We start from the raw sequence: 19,377 nt of genomic DNA on the forward strand, positions 1-19,377 counted from the left end.
ACGTTCCTCCAAAACGTCGGGTAACACAACCTCTACACGGCGTCACATCCCAGAAGACTGCTTTCTTCAACTTAGGTTTATATTAATGAAATTTTTATTATTATTATTATTATTTGTTTACTTGTCTGCATCAATGTGTTTCTCCCCCCAGTGCTGGCCTGTAATTTGTCTTTGACTTTCTAATGAGATTTCCCATAGTGTAATCACTTGTATCTACATTATGCTCTGTCTGTAATTGGCCTTGTGGTTGTTGGCTCAGCAAATAAAGAATGGAATTGAATTGAATTATTCGTATGATATAAATTTCCTTGTTTTTGTATATTTTGTGTTTTCTTTCTTATAATCGTGCTCACTTTGTAATTGGTCTTTGGACTGTTTAGTTAGAAAGCAAACAAATAAGAATTGAATTAAATTAAATTATTTTTACACTTGGAACCACATTCCCTGACCGAATAGACGGAGGAGTGTTATATCGAGCACATCTCTGATCTTATTTAAATTTGTGTTCTGTAATCCAGTTAGCTTTTTCTTGTGATACGTAACGAGTCGTATTTCATGCCTGGAAATTTTTCTTGGCATTGGCTTACACCTATACAGAATAACAACGTGCGTACGTAGCCCAATGTACATGTGTGTGTGTGTTAGGCGGGTGAAATTTGCAATTTTGCTACTGGAGAGAGCGACACATCGATTTGTTTCAACATTTGTGACATTCTTCTTTTGATATTCATGGAATTATTTATCAGGCAAACACTGTCAGTCATGTATACGCAAAACCGCCGAGGATTACATTCGATTCGACAAATTTAACGTACTTTTGACAGCGGTGTTTTATTGTCACTCTCATTTTGCGTTGATTTTAGTGTCAGGACGAAGAAAATATGACTACAAATTCTCTCCGCTAAAAGTTTTAACTTAACTTTTTTTTTATTGCTAGTGGGGTGGGACTAAGTCCCTTGTACTGCGGCTACTTCTGGCCTATTGTACCAGTCCCAGATGATAGGTGAAGATGATTGTGGAGCAATTGGTGGAATGAAGATTGGCAGGGGAAATCGAAGTACTTGGAGAAAACCTGCCCCAGCGCCACTTTGTCCACCACAAATCCCACTTGACCAGACCTGGGAAGCCAGCGACTAACCGCTTGAGCTATGGCGCGGCCCTTTAAATTAACTTACTAGCGAGTGAGTTTTCCATGCCGCTTCCATACATTCTGCTAAGTATAACACATCAGTTGATTAATAATCACTGCAGAAACTCTCTTCTGCAGTCAAATACAGTTCCTTCCTTGTTCCTCCACTGGAAAAAACGATTTAATATGGGAGGTAGCATTGAAAGGAATAGGCCACAAGGGCTGCAGTTTGTTTCCAATGATATATAGATTGAGAAAAGAACACCCGTATCCACATTGAAGGGGGAGTAGTTAATACCCTTGAAAACAAAAAAGAATTTAAAAAAACTAGTAAAATCCGGGTACATTCCTTAAAAAAAAGACAATTATTTATGAAATATTAATTCTGTGCGTTTGAAAAAAATTAATATTGTTTATATTATTTGGGGCACTATGCAACAAGCCGGAAGGTCGCGGATTCGAGTCCCGATGAGGTGGATTACTTTTTTCAATTGACCTAATCCTTCCAGTCGTACTATGGCCCTGGGCTCGGCTCAGCCTCCAACAGAAACGAGTACCAGGAATTAATTAAATAATTTTCCTGAGGAGTGAAGCGCGGCAGGCGCGTAAGGCTGACAACCTTACCGCCATCTTTGAGCCGATTGTCTAGAAAAATGTGGGAGCCTCGACGTCTCACAACCCTATAGGCCTTCATGGCCTGCTATAAGGATAGATTTTCCTTTTTAAATTTTTTTATTGTTTGGTTAGCAATAATGTTACTGGCATATGTTAATCGTATCCGGGAAATGCGCTGTATTTATCCGTTTGCTTCGCTTATATTTGCAGACCATTAAACGGCCGTGTTTTTCACGTTGCAATTTAATGCTGGTTCATGCGAGTATAGATACATGTCGACTGTGTGGGATTCGACCTTCGATTTTGTTTATTATAGCAGTGAAGTCTAATGTTATTGGAAATTGACGTCCGATAGTTTTTAAAGGGCAAACAAACCACGAATGCTGCTGGAGATTAAACTTGGGCATCAGCGTTTTTTCTTCAGCATCTGTTGCTCTGATAGCGTTTATGGCAAGGGAACCCTTGTTCAGCCTGCGCAACGCAGAAGGGTTCATTCAGTAATTCGATTTAGTACTGAGTTTGAGAAGAAGATTGCATTAGTGAACATTACTAAAGAAATCATAATCATTTTTAGAGTGGGCTATTAAATAAATGAAAAATAGTGGTTACAACTGTAAGATTTAACAGAACTGTTCTTAGTTGCCCGAAGAATTAGGAGAATTATTTTGTAAGCAATGATCCATAAAATTAGAGATAAAAGTAATATATTTGCTTTCCGAGTTCTTCGGTTTCTCCTGCCAATCTTCATTCCACCAATTGCTCCACAATCACCCTCACCTATCATCTGGGGCTGGTACAATAGGCCAGAAGTGGCCGCAGTGCAAGGGACAGTCCCACCCCAATAGAATTAAAGAAATGAGAAAATCCGTTGTGTTTCACAGAAAGTTTATTAAATTGTTCGCTTAATAGCACTCGTAATCGAATGTTTCGTAAGTAGTCACAGGCGAAGAAAAATATAGACGACAAATTTTTGGTTCTATATATATTTTTCTATGAAAAACGTCTATATTTACAAAAGCATACACAGTGTGATTTTATTTTCGTTAAGTTCTGTAATATTCTGTGTGTGAAGTAGTTAGAACTTCGGAGATATGAACTGTTTAGTGTAATAGACATCAAGGAGGATAATTCTGCATCAAGCAGAAGATATCAAACACAATGTAACCAAAGAAAACTTCGTGACATGTATCGTACCGCTCGAAGTTCATGAAAATTCTTCCTTTAATATTATGTTCTCTATTTTCGTATTTTAGCCTGCAGTCAAGTTAGAATTGAAATATAACGCTACTTATTATAGTTAATATTATTCTTTTCTTTCTTTTCTCCGTTAAAGGAACGATGAAGGACAAAGAAGATGAAGATGTAAAGGTGGGAAGAAAAGCGACAGCGCAGCATTAGGGTGATGCTAAACATTAAGAAGTCTGCTTCACACATTTCTCTTATCCGTGGAAAGTCTGGCTTTCTGACGAATTTTCCCTTATCTGAATGCTGGAAGCAGAAAACAGCGTGCGAAAGAAATTAGACTTCTGGTAGGCTTGTTACTATAAGGCGAATTATTTTACCTCGTTCCAATTTGTTCTGTTCCGATTACCACATAATCGTTTATGCAATTGACCTACGTGTATAACAGACAGTGTCTACTTTATTCTACAAGGTGAGAGTTAAAGGCACTGTTTTCTTCCATGTATAAGCAATATTCAGAATAATGGTTTTCCGTTATTTATTCGTTGTTAGCACATCCGTGGCCTGTAGTCCCCAAACTAACTATACCGACACAGCGATCGTCGCTTGTCAGCGAAGTTAGTGCCAACTTTAACGGATAGAGTGTGTCACGTGGTCAGAGCAACGGATCCCCACGGCCGTTAATCTCGGTTTTCTAGACCGGAGCCGCTATTTCCTTGAAATAGCTCCTCAGCTATCCTCAGGAGGCTGAGTGGACCCCGTTCCAGAACCACTACTTCTCAGAAAATCGGGTAGTGCCCGGAATCGAACCCAGACCTTTGGATTTGTAGCCAGGAACTCTGACCACTAGACTACAGAGACGGTATGTTAGGACATTCACATGTTAAATTTAACCCTGTGTCATTCATAAGCAAGCAGGACTTGGAAAATAGAGAAAGTGGGTGGCTTAAGTAGAGTTGAGGAACTCGCAAACATAAATTCACAGTCATGTCAACATGTCAACAGACTTTGTTCCAGAGATTCCCATTTATTTAATAAGTGATATTAATATTTTGGGAGTACATATAGCCAGGTTATTTACTCAAATGTAAGCCGTAGGGTGGTTATATAAAGTGAAGGATTAAGAGAAGGGATTATGATAGACCTAATTTAGAATATTACTGTGTTATATGAAGAGGACGTGCTGCAGCTTAAATGGTTGAGGCACTACGCTACAAGCCGGAAGATCGCGGTTTCCATTCCCGATGAGGTCATTGTATTTTCTATTTTCAATATACCTAATCCTTCCAGTCACAATATTGCCCTCGGGTGAACTTAGCCTCTAAGAGAAATGAGTACCAGGAATATTCCTGGGCGTAAAGGGCGGCCAGTGCGTAAGGCTGACAAACTTACCGCCATATGTGAGCCAATTGTCGAGAAAATATTGGCGCTTCGATGTCTCATAACCGTATGGGCCTCCACGGTCTGTTACAGGGACAGCTTTACTTTTTTTTACCTTTTGCTGTTTTATGTTGCGACTTTGTATAGGAGTTTATTATTTCTATGTGGAGAGGCAATTTAACGGAAATTGATGAATATATTTGCAGTATATATGTTTCTTTGTTGAAAAAAACGAAATGACGCGAGACATCATGGCTTATTGACTTTAGTGTTGGGACATATAAACAATTTATTTTTAGTTTAATAATTTTAAAACGTTAAATTAGCGTGTATATTTTAAATTGCACCTATTTTCAATACTACAAACAGTTGTCCTGATTTTATTTAGTGCATCTTATTTAAACTGATTTTGTAGAAAATATTTGTAGATAAGTTTGCTGCAATTTTCTTCAGATTTCACGAGGTGTCGACCAATATTTTGGAGAATATTGAGATTTGGAGTAACTTTAAGCAGAATAATAGGCCTTCAGGGTGCACAAGAGATACGGGGGGGGGGTCCTGACAGTTGAATAATATTTGCAGAATGTGCGGACTCAAATTTGGAGTTTACATTTCCATATGTCTGGGTACTTACCGCAACGCGAGTACAGGTTTTCAGGTTCCGTACATGGAATTTCTTGGCACACGTGATGTCAAAGTGGTTAGGTGACCCTCAATTTCCTCCTCTGTTTCGTCTCCCCAGTATCGTCCGTTGTCATGGTTACAGGATCTGTGTACAAAGAATACAAAATTATTTAGCATGCAGTGCCTATACAACTTGCTGGATATTTATATAATTAAAATTTTTACAAAAAACCACCACTATAATCCATACTTTTTTTTTAATTATTCTATCTTTGAACTCGAGTTACTCTAATTTAGTAAATAATCACATTTAAGTTCGTTAATAGTCAACGAACGTTCCGGAAGAACATTCTTGCTATCTGCTTCATGCTGGTTTCTTGTGTTAGCTTATTCTTCGACGGAGAAGGCAGAGGCGCTGTGCTCTTCCGAACGTCTCTAACTTTCAACAGACTACATGTCGTATTCCAGAAGAAGAAATCTTCGTGACAACCACTGGGAGAAAACATTATTTCTTCCTCATTCATTTCATGGTTATAGGAAGTGAGGGCTGTTGCATCTTAACATACGCTCAGTCGTACTTAACGCAACAAGGATAATGCAACACAGTAACGAGTCCAGCACCAGATCTCTAATGTGTAAAGATATTGCATCGTTTGTCCACAGGTTGGACTTATAGTGGTCAGAAAGCCCATGCTCTGCACTGTGAAGCTCTTAAGCGCAAAATAAGATAGCAACTTCCCTCAATTTCCCTGTTATTACATCTCATATAATCCATGCATTTAAATTAGAATAATGATATTTTTGAGTGAACGTGTTCGAACTATCAGAACAACAAGTTCTCACCATGTACATTTTCATGTCTGAATGTCTCACAGTTTAATTTAACCTTTTCTTGCTTCGTATTTCCCGTTATTATTATTATTATTGCTCCATAGCCCTTTGTTGGGCCTTGGCCGCTTTTTCAGTGTCTTGATCCTATACACAGTCTGTGGGACTCCTTTGATAGGGAATCAGCCCGTCGCAAGGCCGCTACCTACACACAGACATCCATGCCTTGAATGGGATTCGAACCCACGATTCCAGCGTTCGAACGAAGGAAGACTGTTCGTGCCTCGGACCGCGCGGCCACTGTGATCGGCCGTATTTACCATTACCCCTATTTAACTAGGATACATATATATTGGTTCTTAAATGAACCGTCTTCTCTTAATAAGATATTTCAGGTTTCCATGGCGATGAATGTTAAGATTACATCTCTTGAGAATTGTTGCCTGCAGTTGGTTTTGGTGTCTGTTGGCCAGAAATCACTGTCTCGCTTTCTAATAGACCGTCATATTCTACTGTTAGCTTATTTCAGAGGGAAAATATTTTTTTATGTTGTAAAGGGTCACGGATATTTAACAATATAAGGTTATATGTATTACTGGCTTTAACATATAGAACTCTACATTCCACCCACTGAATGCGTTTGTGGGTTTCATATGGATCTCACAATAAACAGCAGTCCCTTTCCTAGGCGGCATTAACCGGCTGCGCTTTGTCGAAGAAACGTAATGTGTTTCTCTGTGAGGTACGAACTGAATTTTTATATATTGTGTAGATGAAATTCAGTCTTGAAAAGGGTTAACATTATCCGTTGAGAAAAACCTGGGAAAGTTTAATTCATTGACTTGAAATATCATATAATTTGAGATCAGAGGGACTGTTGCTTCAAAGCGAGATATCGCGTGCGTTTGCTGCAAAAGAATTATATGACTTCCGACTACAAGATTTTTATATATGTTTGGGACACTGTTTGATAAAACTTATGAACTTTTATTCCTTCATCATCTGTCGCATCCGTAAATTAACTTTGACTTGACATTTATTGTCTATTAAATATCTGTTTTTTCTCTTCCTTCATAGCCTACCTTTCTTCCAGAGACGATGTAACTGAGAAAGCAAATACACTGCAGAAAATAGGATCCAAAAGTTTGTGACGATGGTACATTGCTACAAGTATTATGTGATTGGGCATTATCCATAGTCCTGTCCTTATCTCCGGAGATAGGTGCTAGCTGTATGTATTGGACCCAACTGAATAGGTTATACCGGAGGACGGGGACACAATCCTGTCTCCGAAACGTTGTGTTTTGAAAAATCAACAGGACGGTTTTTAGAAAATACACAGGACGATGGATAATACTTGAAACTGCAGAAAGATAAGCGAAACTTGAAGATGAATGTACCATTAACTGACCCACTCACACGAGGGCTGTCTACATACTGTTTCTGTCTGGACCATATGCATCTCCTCGTTCTATAAAATTTGTTCTGTGCGATTATTCTCGGTTAATTTAATTAACATCAAACGACAGGTTGATTAACAAACGATGAAATTAAACGGAATTTTCCCGGATGAGCTGAGGAAAACCATGAAAACCGTCAGTCAGAATAACCGATCTCCAACCTAGAGAAACTGAGTGGGATACAGGCACAATACAAAGAACGCGTCCTTCAGTCCGGAGTACAAATAACTATTTTGCAGTTTATTATATTATTTTTGTGTGCACTATCTGAACAGGAGTTGTGTCTCCTCGACAGTATTATTCTGTTTCTAAAAGATTTCTCTGAACGTGTGTAGAATAAAATTCTGTGTGGTTCAGGTTAGGACATGATGTTGCATTGTCTGTTTGAATGTTAACTCTTTGCTTCATTCAGAGAGAACTAAAACGCCTTTTCTAGCAGAGAAATTGCACCCAGTACATGATACACGTTAACACTAGCTTCTTGCTTTCATGTTGAATTACACACACACACACACACACGAGTTTAAAGCAGTTTTCGTTCTCTCAGTTGCTGCGATTTAGTTTCATTCCGTACCAAAAAAAAAGTGGGGGAATGCGGTAGCGTAGTTGGTTGAGGCACTATTCTACAAGCCGGAAGGTCGCGGGATCGAATCCCGATGAGGTTATTGGATTTTTTTTTAATTTACTTAATTCTTCCAGCCGCACTATGGATCTGGGGTCGACTCATTCTATAACAGAAATGAGTACCAGGTGTATTCTTAGAATATTCTTGGGGGTAAAAGGCGGTCGGGCCGGTCACGGTAGCTGAGCGGTCTAAGGCATGTACTGTCTTCGCTCGCTTGGAAACCGGGATCGTGGGTTCGAATCCCATTCAGGGCATGGATGTTCAGTTTGTGTGTGCATTTTTCTGTGTTTGTGTACAGCGACGAGCTGATCACCCGCCCAAGGAGTCCTACCGAATGTGTAAGATCTAGAAAAACCGAAGAGAACGGAGAAGTTCATGGAGGTAGGCCTAGGCCCACTGCGGCTGTAGTGCCAAGGGAAAAAAAGGGCGGTCGGCGCGTAAGGCTGACAACTTTGCCTCCATCTGTGAGCCGATTCTCCAGAAAATGTGGGAACCTCAACATCTCACAACCCTATGGGCCTCCACGGCCTGTTACAGGGATACCTTTACTTTTTTACTTACTTTTACCAAAACATTTATAGGCCCTCCCTTAAAATTATTTCACAACATCTTTAAAATCTTTATTGTTCATAGTGTGGGATTTAAAACGCAAAAATTCAAGAAGTTTGGTGTAGCGGTATCTCTTTTGATTTGGTACTTGATTCGAATCTCGGTCAAGTTGTTTGATATCCTGTGATTTTTCATATTTTTCACAAGTTTCTTTTAGGTGAATGCTCTGATTATATTTTCAAATGGGTCAGTGATGTATACTTTCAAATTTTTGCTCACTTATCGATCAAAAAGTTCTCCACATCTCATTCGACATTAGGCCCACACAGGCCTAACTTCTGTATATGAAACACTTTTATTATATAGCCCAATAACTAGCGAAAAATCATAAATTCACAAAAATAAACACATAAATTTAAACGCCCTCAGTCACACAACTAATCATACAGCTTTCTTTCTGTTTCAGTAATTAGAAGATTGTGTCTTGCTTTGCGTGTGGCTTCCTGCTGATGAAGTAATGTAAGTACTGTATTTCTATATAGATAGACTTGAAAGAATTCTGACGATGGTGTATACTGTACTTCTTTTGGCTTATTTTGGACATCATCCATCGTCTGGTATGTAAAAGACAAAAGACCACAACGTTTCAGAGACTGGATCTGTCTCCGTCTTCAGGTGGGTGGGGCAGGATAAACCTACTCAGTTGGGCCCATTGGGTCCAGTGATTGAGACTAGCTCTTTCTAACGGGCCCAACTGAGTAGGTTTATCCTGCACCACCCACCTGAAGACGGAGACAGATCCAGTCTCCGAAACGTTGTGGTCTTTTGTCTTTTACATACCAGATGATGGATGAAGTCCAAAATAAGCCAAAAGAAGTACTTCTGTATAAATACAAAGAACTTCACTTCGTTTTGTAAAGTGTATGTACATTAGAATGTAATAAATAAAATTTTTGAGGATTTCACAAGTTAACGATGATATTGTATTTTTCTTGATTATGACTCCGTGTAATCTTGTAGGTGGGTACATTTTCGAGTATCTTATAGATAGAAAGCTCTTTGCTTCTCCGAGATTTTGATACCCGCTTGCCAGAACTCAATATATACTCTGTTTTAAGAGCAAAGAGTTATCTGTTGGAAGGTTATTGTCTTCTTGGATGTCACGCCATTTAACTTGGAAGATGGCTACCGACTTTTCGAAGGAATTTTCTGCCATTGTATGAATGTGGGTAAATCGGCGTAACAGAAATTTTTTGTTTTCTTTTCAGTTCTATCAAACAAAACTCATACATAATGAAGTCTGACTTCATTCGGTCAAGTGTTTCGTCCTGTTGCCCGAATTACAGGAGCAAATTACACAGCGACATTGCGTCTTTACAAGAGAACTTTGATTCATTTTGAGGAGAGTAAAATGCTCTCGATAATAAGACAGAGAGTAAATGAGCCTAGTAAACGGAATAATATCAAATGTGGAACATAGGAAACACAGAATGAAAGGTGCAGCGAAAACTATGGAAAGGCGGGACTAATGGAAATTATATATGAGAAATGTGGACAACAAGGACAAATAATTGTAATAAAAATAAAGAAGATTTTAATTAATTCTCTAATTAATTGACACGAGACAAACAAGTACTTCAGATTTGAGATTCTCACTGCGTTTACTTACCAGACTACACGACGTCGGACCCTAGAAGACAATAGTCTTCATGGACACGGCCATGAAATCTTCAATCTCACATAAATATGTCTCTACTTTCTTTATTTGTTTCTCTATTTATCAGTTTATTTCCCCTTTTACTTTAACTCTTCATATGTTTGTACGTATTTATTTCATTTCCATCTTTGTGTGCTTCCTTCCATATTTGCTATACCATTTATTCTCCATTTCCTTTGTTCCATATTTCTTTTCATGTTGTTTCTTTCAAGTTTCGTTGCCGTCTTTCTTAACATCGAGAGCAATTTGTTCTTCCGTATGACGCACGAGAGACCTGTTGTATGGTCTCAATTTCCCTGTGCAGTTTGCTCCTGTACTTTAGGCAACAAAGCGAAACACTACGCTGAATTATTGTAATTTGATACAGCACACCGTCAGTCAACCTTTATATGTGTTCTGTGTGGTATACGTGGAAGGAAGGGACGAAAATGCCGTCGTGAAAATTTATTTACATTCATAGCATGACGTGTCCTACACGGATTTGCACTTAAAAGACGCGTCGGGACGAATGTGGTTTGAATATTCTGTGCTGACGTCACTGCTCAGTTGACTTTGTTATTCGGTGGCATCCTCCCACACGGTCTCAACTACCTGTACCGAAAATTACTGTAGGAAGCTAACAGACTTATGCTCCACGAGCATGGAATATTTACGTTGCAACTTCCACTGGTTTGAAAACTTAACATGTTTAGCTGAGTGGGGAAATTAGTTAAAGCGTCGCGCATTCAAACCCCAGTAACTACTACTTCTCAAATTTCCGCGTCAGAATTACTGCTTATATTGAAAATGTAAACTGTAAAATTGTTTCTTCCGTTGATTTGTAGAAGCATACGTAAATACGTTATTTGTTATTCAGTCAGTTCAAGATTTTGTAAGATTTTAGGTTTTCACGGCGGTGACTATGAAGAAAGCCGTCTTCTGGGATGTGGCGCCGTGTAGATCTTGTGTGAACCGACGTTTCGGAGGAACGTATCACCTTCATCTTCAGTGTAGAAAAATCCGCGAACGAGGAATCGACGTGAGCAGATGCTAAACAGACTAATGTCGAGTCGAGTCGAGTCGAGTCGAGTCGAGTCGAGTCGAGTCGAGTCGAGTCGAGTCGAGTCAGTTTAAAATTTTATTCGTGATATGAGTGGAGCACGTGGTAACGTATTTGATTCAGACAGCGTGTTACAAAGCGGAAGGTCCTGGGTCCTATTCCCGATGAAGTAATTTATTTTTCAATTTACCTAATCCAACCGCAATATGACCCTGGGGTCGACTCAGCCTCTAACAGAAATGATTACCAGGAATATTCTTCTGGGTAAAAGACGGCCGGGCGCGTAGGGCTGACCAACCCACTGACATCTGAGAATCAATTGTATAGAAAATGTGGGAACCTCGATGTCTCAACCCTATGGGCCTCCACAGCCTGTTACAGGGATAGCTTTATCTTTTTTTTTTTCTTCGTAATATCTGAATAAAATTGGCCTACGGAACTTTGGCAAAGTAAAGAGATGGAAAGGTATGGGGAATTGGAGGTGTAGCTCCAGCACTGAGTAGTGTGTGCGCCTGAGCACATGTCTAGACTTTATGGAGAAGAGAAAACCTGTTGGACCTGCCTGCGCTTGAATCCCGGTTCCTCTAAAACGTCGGTTTACACAAGATCTACACGGCACCACATCCCAGAAGACGGGATTCTTCATAGTCACCACCGTGATAACCTCAGATTTTATAATATGTAAAATTATTATATATGGCCATAAAATTCGCTTGTATATTCGTAGGAAGTAAGTAAGTAAAAAGTAAAGCTATCCATGTACCAGGCAGTGAAGGCCCATAGGGTTGTGAGATGTAGAGGGTCCCACATTATCTAGACAATCGGCTCAAAGATGGCGGTAAGGTTGTCAGCCTTACGCGCCCGGCCGCACTTTACTCCACAGGAAAATTATTTAATTAATTCCTGGTACTCATTTCTGTTAGAGGCTGAGTGAATCCCAGGGCCATAGTGCGGCTGGAAGGATTAGGTCAATTGAAAAAAAAATCCAATGGCCTCTAGAAACTTCAGAAGGGATAAACCGAAATTTGGCCAAGAAGAAGGGGCTGTTTCCCGTATACAGTTCTCAAGTGTTACTGTCACCCTATCTTACAGTACTACCGCCAGCTCTGGGGAACACTGTTAGGCTGATCTTATGGCTGATGACAGAAACACAGCGAAACCCAAGCCGCGATGGTGCGCAGTGGACATGTTACTGCTTTATTATCGTTGGTGAGTAATTGATGAATTGATATTGGGGTCATTTGCAAAACCAGACACGTGATTGACGGGGTGCAAGCTTTCTGGATTACGCCACGAAATTGAGATCTGAAATATATGCATGGATTTATGACCTCTCTATTTAAGAGCTCTAATTTTATTGGAACTTTCGAGCAAAATTCGAATTAATCTCATAGAAATTATGACAATTCAAACCATTATTTAGTAAAAAGTTAACCGACACGTTTTTGGACTTTTTATCATTTCGGTTAAAAGAACACAACGATTCGACAGCTGGCTTTGCCTCCGTCATCATGTAATATTATGTTTTTTTTAATTTCTAGTGGGGTGGGAGTAAGTCCCTTGTACTGCGGTCACTTCTGGCCTATTGTACCAGCCCCAGATGATAAGTGAGGGTGATTGTGGAGCAATTTATGGAATGAAGATTGGCAGGGGAAACCGAAGTACTCGGATAAAACCTGCGCCAGCGCCACTGTGTCCACCACAAATCCCATTTGACCAGACCCGGGATCGAACCCGAGCCGCCGCGGTGGGAAGCCAGCGACTAGCCGTTTGAGCTATGGCGCGGCCCTAGAATTATGTTACCTAAGTTGTTGATTCCAAGAACCATTAGACGGAAGTGATCTATAATCAAAACTGAAGATCTTCAGTGCTCTGAAACTTATGCAGTTGAGATATCATCGTGAAATAAAAGAACAGTGGAAACAAAGGTGAGAAACCTCCAAAGATGATACAACTAAACACAGCTTCCAGGTCTCTCAGACTGTCGAGTATATTCCTTGCTCCTGTAGAACCCAATGTTTTAACACTGTGTTCACTAAAGTCGACAGTGAACTCTACTCTGAGCCTGTTCAGTGCAATCCACATTTCAGCATCCATTTACTGAAGGTACCATTAACAGGGAGAGTCAGTAAAAAGTTCACAAATGGGAGTAAAACATCTGTAATGGACGTAATGAGTTTCCTATGTCTATCATTAGGTAGCAGCCTGGTCCAGCTTAATGACAGTCTAAGTAGCAGACGCGCATGCGCATATTCAGAGGCTGGTTTCAGTAATCAAAATGGCCACCGTCCTTGAGGAGTGTACTGCCCAAGAACAGCGTTCTGTTATGCATTTTGGGGACAGAAGGACTATGCAAAGGATATTTATAAAAAAAAAACATGTTTCCTCTTTACGGTGGGAAGTGTTTGTCGCGTAAAGCAGTTGAACCTTGGTGGCAAACGTTTCGCTGATGACGAAGAGGTTGAAACGGAGGTGAGAAAATGGCTGAGACAAATGGCTGATAAAGCGATGGGACAAGTGTATCGATGTTTGTGGAGAATATGTCGAGAAATAAATGCTTTGTTTTTTCTAGATTCGAATATCACATATTTTACGTTTTTTATCCACTTGTGGCTTATTTACTGACTCTTCCTCGTATATTCCAATGTATACAAATTTGTATCTTCTCTTCACGTTTTAGATCAAAATTTTGTCTCGCCCATAAAATAATCTTTCTTTACTCAGCTTTAATTTTTTAGTTGAAATTTCTTTTTTATTTCCTTGGCACTACAGCCCCAGTGGGCCTAGGCCATGAACTTCTCCGAGTTGAAGTTTAGAAATTGTAAATATTCTGCAATCTACATAATCTTCTATGGTTCTTGGTTATTTCATTCGCAGTTCACAGTAGCCTTCTAGAATACCTTCAACGTACAGCTGATAGAAAATAGTTAAATAGCGTATGGATCCATCTATATAATGGAGGCGAGAAAGGGAAGTGAAGGAAGGGAAGCTGTGCAATATTTGGATTTGACTCGGAGGGTAATGTTATGAATAGTATGGTCTTATGGTTTGTAGTTACCACAAACTGGTAATCAAACTTACTAGTATGTCGAATTTTAAAGAGAAATGTTTGACTTCGCAGTTTTTGTTTCTCGCCCTTTCCAGTCCCAATGAGGCCACTGTATTTTTCAATTGACGTAATCCTTCCAGCCGCACTATGGCCCTGGGGTCGACTCAGCCTCTAACAGAAATGAGTGCCAGGAATATTCGTGGAGGTATAAGTGCGGCAGGCGGGTAAGGATGACAACTTCACCGCCATCTGTGAGGCGGTTTTCTAGAAAATGTGGGAACCTCGACGTCTCACAACCCTGTGGGCCTCCACGGACTGTTACAGGGATACCTTTACCTTTTTTAGAACTTTCTGTTTAATTTCTGACTGCTAAAATATCATGTGGCCGGTCACGGTAGCCGAGCGGTCTAAGGCATGTACCGTCTTCGCTCGCTTGGAAACCGGGATCGTGGGTTCGAATTCCACTCAGGGCATGGATGTTTGTGTGCGTTTTTCTGTGTTTGTGTACAGGTAGAGGCCTTGCGACGAGCTGATCACCCGCCCAAGGAGTCCTACCGAATGTGTAAGATCTAGAAAAACCGAAGTGAACGGAGAAGTTCATGGAGGTAGGCCTAGGCCCACTGGGGCTGTAGTGCCAAGGAAAAAAAATCATCTGGCCGGTCACGGTACCGAGCGGTCTAAGGCATGTACTGTCTTCGCTCGCTTGGAAACCGGGATCGTGGGTTCGAATCCCACCCAGGGCATGGATGTTTAGTTTTTGTATGTGCGTTTTTCTGTGTTTGTATACAGGCAGAGGCCTTGCGACGAGCTGATAACCCGCCCAAGGAGTCCTACCGAATGCGTAAGATCTAGAAAAAAAAAGTAAACGGAGGTAAGCCTAGGCCCACTGGGGCTGTAGTGCCAAGGAAAAACAATATATCATCTGAATCTGTTGAAAGCGATTTCATGCACAAAGCGCTGTGCTAGTTTGTAAGGAGGAATAATTGAAGGATTGTTTAATGTTGAAACCACTAATCCTCAAATGGTTTATTAATTGACTCCATACCGAGCAGATTTATTCAAGCGGTACTGTTTCTAACTTGTATGCGGGAGATAATGAGTTCGAATGTCATTCGGTACACCAGATATCGTCTCGTGAGGTTTCTCGTGACTTCGCTGAGTCCCTGTAGGCAAGCGCTGTGGCAGTACCTCAAATGCCTCCGATACCGCGATGATCTCTCCAATAAAATCGATCTGATAATTGAGGCTATGTAATGTGAGGTACTGAAAACATTAAATTAACTACATGCAAATAAATAGAGATAATATATAATACTATAGAATGATTTGACTACACCTTCCAGTGTGACTCAAATGTATATTTATGTCTAATACCACTACATATTTCGGTCAATTAATGAACGTCTTCAGAAGGCAAATAACAACATTTGAGGAAACTACTATTACATAAATCATAGTACCTAATTTAACTCATCACATTTTAGCTTAATTTAAATTGTTTATACAGGATGTTTCACAACTCAACGGCAAAACTTCAGGAACGGACTCCTCATATAGAGAGAAGAAAAAAATGTATATGACAACATGGGTCCAGAAATGAATATAATTACAAAGTAGAAATTGTGTCTGCACGCCACTGAAAAGAATTGGCGACATGAATGCTTTCTATCGGTGGGTCGGCCTTTCACTGGGAGGACAGCTGTATGATTATTATGTCATCTGTGATTACTTCGTAATAAATTTTCCTCTGCCAATTCTTTTCAGTGGCGTGCAGACATAATTTCTACTTTGTAATTATATTCATTTCTGGACCCATGTTGTCATATACATTTTTTTCTTCTCTCTATATGAGGAGTCCGTTCCTGAAGTTTTGCCGTTGAGTTGTGATACACCCTGTATAAACAATTTAAATTAAGCTAAAATGTGATGAGTTAAATTAGGTACTATGATTTATGTAATAGTAGTTTCCTCAAATGTTGTTATTTGCCTTCTGAAGACGTTCATTAATTGACCGAAATATGTAGTGGTATTAGACATAAATATACATTTGAGTCACACTGGAAGGTGTAGTCAAATCATTCTATAGTATTATATATTATCTCTATTTATTTGCATGTAGTTAATTTAATGTTTTCAGTACCTCACATTACATAGCCTCAATTATCAGATCGATTTTATTGGAGAGATCATCGCGGTATCGGAGGCATTTGAGGTACTGCCACAGCACTTGCCTACAGGGACTCAGCGAAGTCACGAGAAACCTCACGAGACGATATCTGGTGTACCGAATGACATTCGAACTCATTATCTCCCGCATACAAGTTAGAAACAGTACCGCTTGAATAAATCTGCTCGGTATGGAGTCAATTAATAAACCATTTGAGGATTAGTGGTTTCAACATTAAACAATCCTTCAATTATTCCTCCTTACAAACTAGCACAGCGCTTTGTGCATGAAATCGCTTTCANTGAGGTAAAGAATGATGAAATTAACCTCAACTCTCTCCTTACGTGTGCATGGCGTGGTGCTTAATCAACTAAATACAAGGATAAGTCTACATTTCCCACTCATTTTGTCGCATTCATTATTAAATCGTATTAATTTGTATTTTGTATCTTCTGGAAGCCCGAAAACCGTTAAGAGCTGGATCCTGTAGGCTTCACAATTCGTTCTAAATGTATTTCTGTAGTAATGCTCACTGAATCCTTATTAATGTTATCTTGATAGAAATAGAAAGTGGGAGAAACTGGGTCATACTTGGGCGTTGTTACGTTCATTTTAATAAACCTCTTATCCGCTTAATACGTATATTTTGCAATAAAAGGAAAGATTTAGTCGCATTAAAGGAGTCGAAGTTACTTTAAACATCTGAAGAGAGAAATGCAAACTTTGCTTTCAGCAAGTTCTCTGTTGGCTTGTAATTAATACAGAGAGGCGAGTCTGCAGCCAATAGCTGTTGAGTTCAAAGCGGCTGATTCCAGTTCTGATTGTATCGGGAAATGTGGGCGCGGAATACGTTATCCGAGTTGGAGCTGAAGTTTATAATTGCTCATTTATTTTTCCCACATGAGATATTGCGCTACTGGATCAAACCCGATATAACCAGGGCCCAAAATGAAAGTTATAGAAAATTGACGATGTATCAGTTGCTAAATATCTTATCACCAGAGAATTTAAACAACCATTTACAGAGTAAACATTACAATAGTGCAGTCATGCCAACCGATGCAATGAGAAGAAATAAAAAGGACCAAGCTGTCCCTATGCTTAATAAATTGCATGAAGACGTATGGGGGAGTGAATGTATAGGTATACTTTTCTTGACTTCGACGCTAGTTGGAGGTGAGTGGTGAGATTCACGTCCCTGCCGCTTTACCCGGGGAAAGAGCCCCAGATGCTCATTGTAGAGGAGGCTGGGTGGACCCCAGAGCCGGTCTGGACGACGTGGAGAGAAGAAAATTCTTGACCCTACCGGGACTCGAACCCCTCAGTCGCCCAGTCCGTAATCAGTCACTATACTGATTGCCTTCTCCCGGATCTTGATGAGAGGAAATATACATAAATTAACACTGATTTTTTTCCTTTCCTCCGTGGCCCTTAGTCCGCAAGCGAACTATACCGATCGAGCCATCGCCGCTTGTCGACGAAGTTAATGCCAACTCTTACGGATATAGGGTGTCGTGTGGTCAACGCAGCGGATTCTCAACGCCGTTAATGTCGGTTTTCTATACCAGAAAATTAATACTGAATACAATAAATATTTTAATAATACTAATAATAATGAATACAGTTTTTAAGACGTGGTAGAGCGAAACAGTTTGATTCCCAGTAAGTCAGCGTCCCTTGAAACAGCATTAGCAGCTGAAGCGCATCTAGCAGGAGGACAGTTTTTGCTACAAGAGCAAATATTGAGCGCAGAAAGATCTTCTGATATACCGAGCAGGAACTCGGAGTCCAACAGTTTCCGAAACAGGAGGGCAGAATTTAGAGCCAACGTAAATTTGAATAAGGAATTGTGCAACAAGATGATGCCTCATCTAATGTGAGGTATGCAATTTTAATTGCTCCAAAGCAAGAGAACGTGGACGTTGACAGGGAAACTGAGCTACTAAACCAGAAGGCTGCAAATTTCTTCATGTTGCATTCCAATTTGTTGGTATCAGTAAACGTAAACATTACTCATGGAGCTGAGCCCTTCTGGAATAGCTGCCAAGTGTGCAGCTACTCAAGAATTTCCCAGCATTTTATGGAACCCGAAGGTTCATTACCGTGTTCACAAGAGCCCTCCACTGGTCCCTATCCTGAGCCAGATCAATCCAATCCATACCATCCCATATATCTAAGATCCATTTTAGTATTGTCCACCCACCTACGCCGTGATCTTCAAAATTCAAAATAACAGAGGTGTATACAAGCTCAGATAATTATCAGTGCCAATAAACGTTTCGAACCTCTTTCTGCCCTGAAGATGGAGGCAGCAGGATCCTCTGAAACACTGGTAACGCTCTGCCAGATTACACGATATCACATACCAGAAGAGAATATTGTTCATTATTTCATAAATCTACAACTTAAAACTTAATTTGTGCGTAGTATTAATAATATTTGAGATAAAATTTTATAATTTTAAGCGTACGTTGTTTGTTAGCCTTTCGTTTCAAACTTTTACACAGATTTGGTAGTCTCTAAAGGCATTTTCTCGCTAAATGTTTCTTCTTAACCTTTAAGAACCCTAGGAGGTTACGAATGTTGATGTGGGGTAATGTTCAATTATTTCAGTCCCTCCCTCAGTCTGTTTATGTAATGAGGTAGTTATAAACCGGAGACAAGGTTTCTATGCCTATACCCTAATGTGAAATCCAGCAGGTTATTACGTGCCCGCGTGGCTATGAGCGATGGCTGCATTACGTAATAACAGGGTACCGCTGTTTGATCTTCACACACAGGTGGTATTAATGACCTACATCCCATCACTGTTTGCTCGGATATGGGTGATGAGCCAACAAACAAGGGGAACCAGATTCCCTTCATGCGTTTTTGGAATTTATTTTGCTGTTTATGAAACTTCGTAGCTGTTCTTAATGTTGAAATTCTATGCATTCCATACACACGACTAGAATTATGTTTCGTATGCAGGTCACACTTTGTCTGTGGTTCTGTATGGGTATGAAACTTGGTT

The 19,377-nt window shown here is 39.9% G+C and overlaps 1 protein-coding gene across 1 annotated transcript in view; it reads right to left on the minus strand.

Moving 5' to 3' along the window:
* Positions 1-19,377, minus strand: part of LOC111869052 (neuropeptide CCHamide-1 receptor) — a 296,679-nt gene that overhangs the window by 165,677 nt on the left and 111,625 nt on the right. Inside the window, exon 2 of the mRNA XM_023860254.2 lies at positions 4,941-5,075. The gene's annotated coding sequence lies outside the window, so the exon portion shown is untranslated. The remainder of the gene's footprint in view (positions 1-4,940; positions 5,076-19,377) is intronic.

The sequence above is a fragment of the Cryptotermes secundus genome, unplaced genomic scaffold, assembly GCF_002891405.2.
Source record: "Cryptotermes secundus unplaced genomic scaffold, Csec_1.0 scaffold70, whole genome shotgun sequence".
NCBI lineage: Eukaryota > Metazoa > Arthropoda > Insecta > Blattodea > Kalotermitidae > Cryptotermes > Cryptotermes secundus.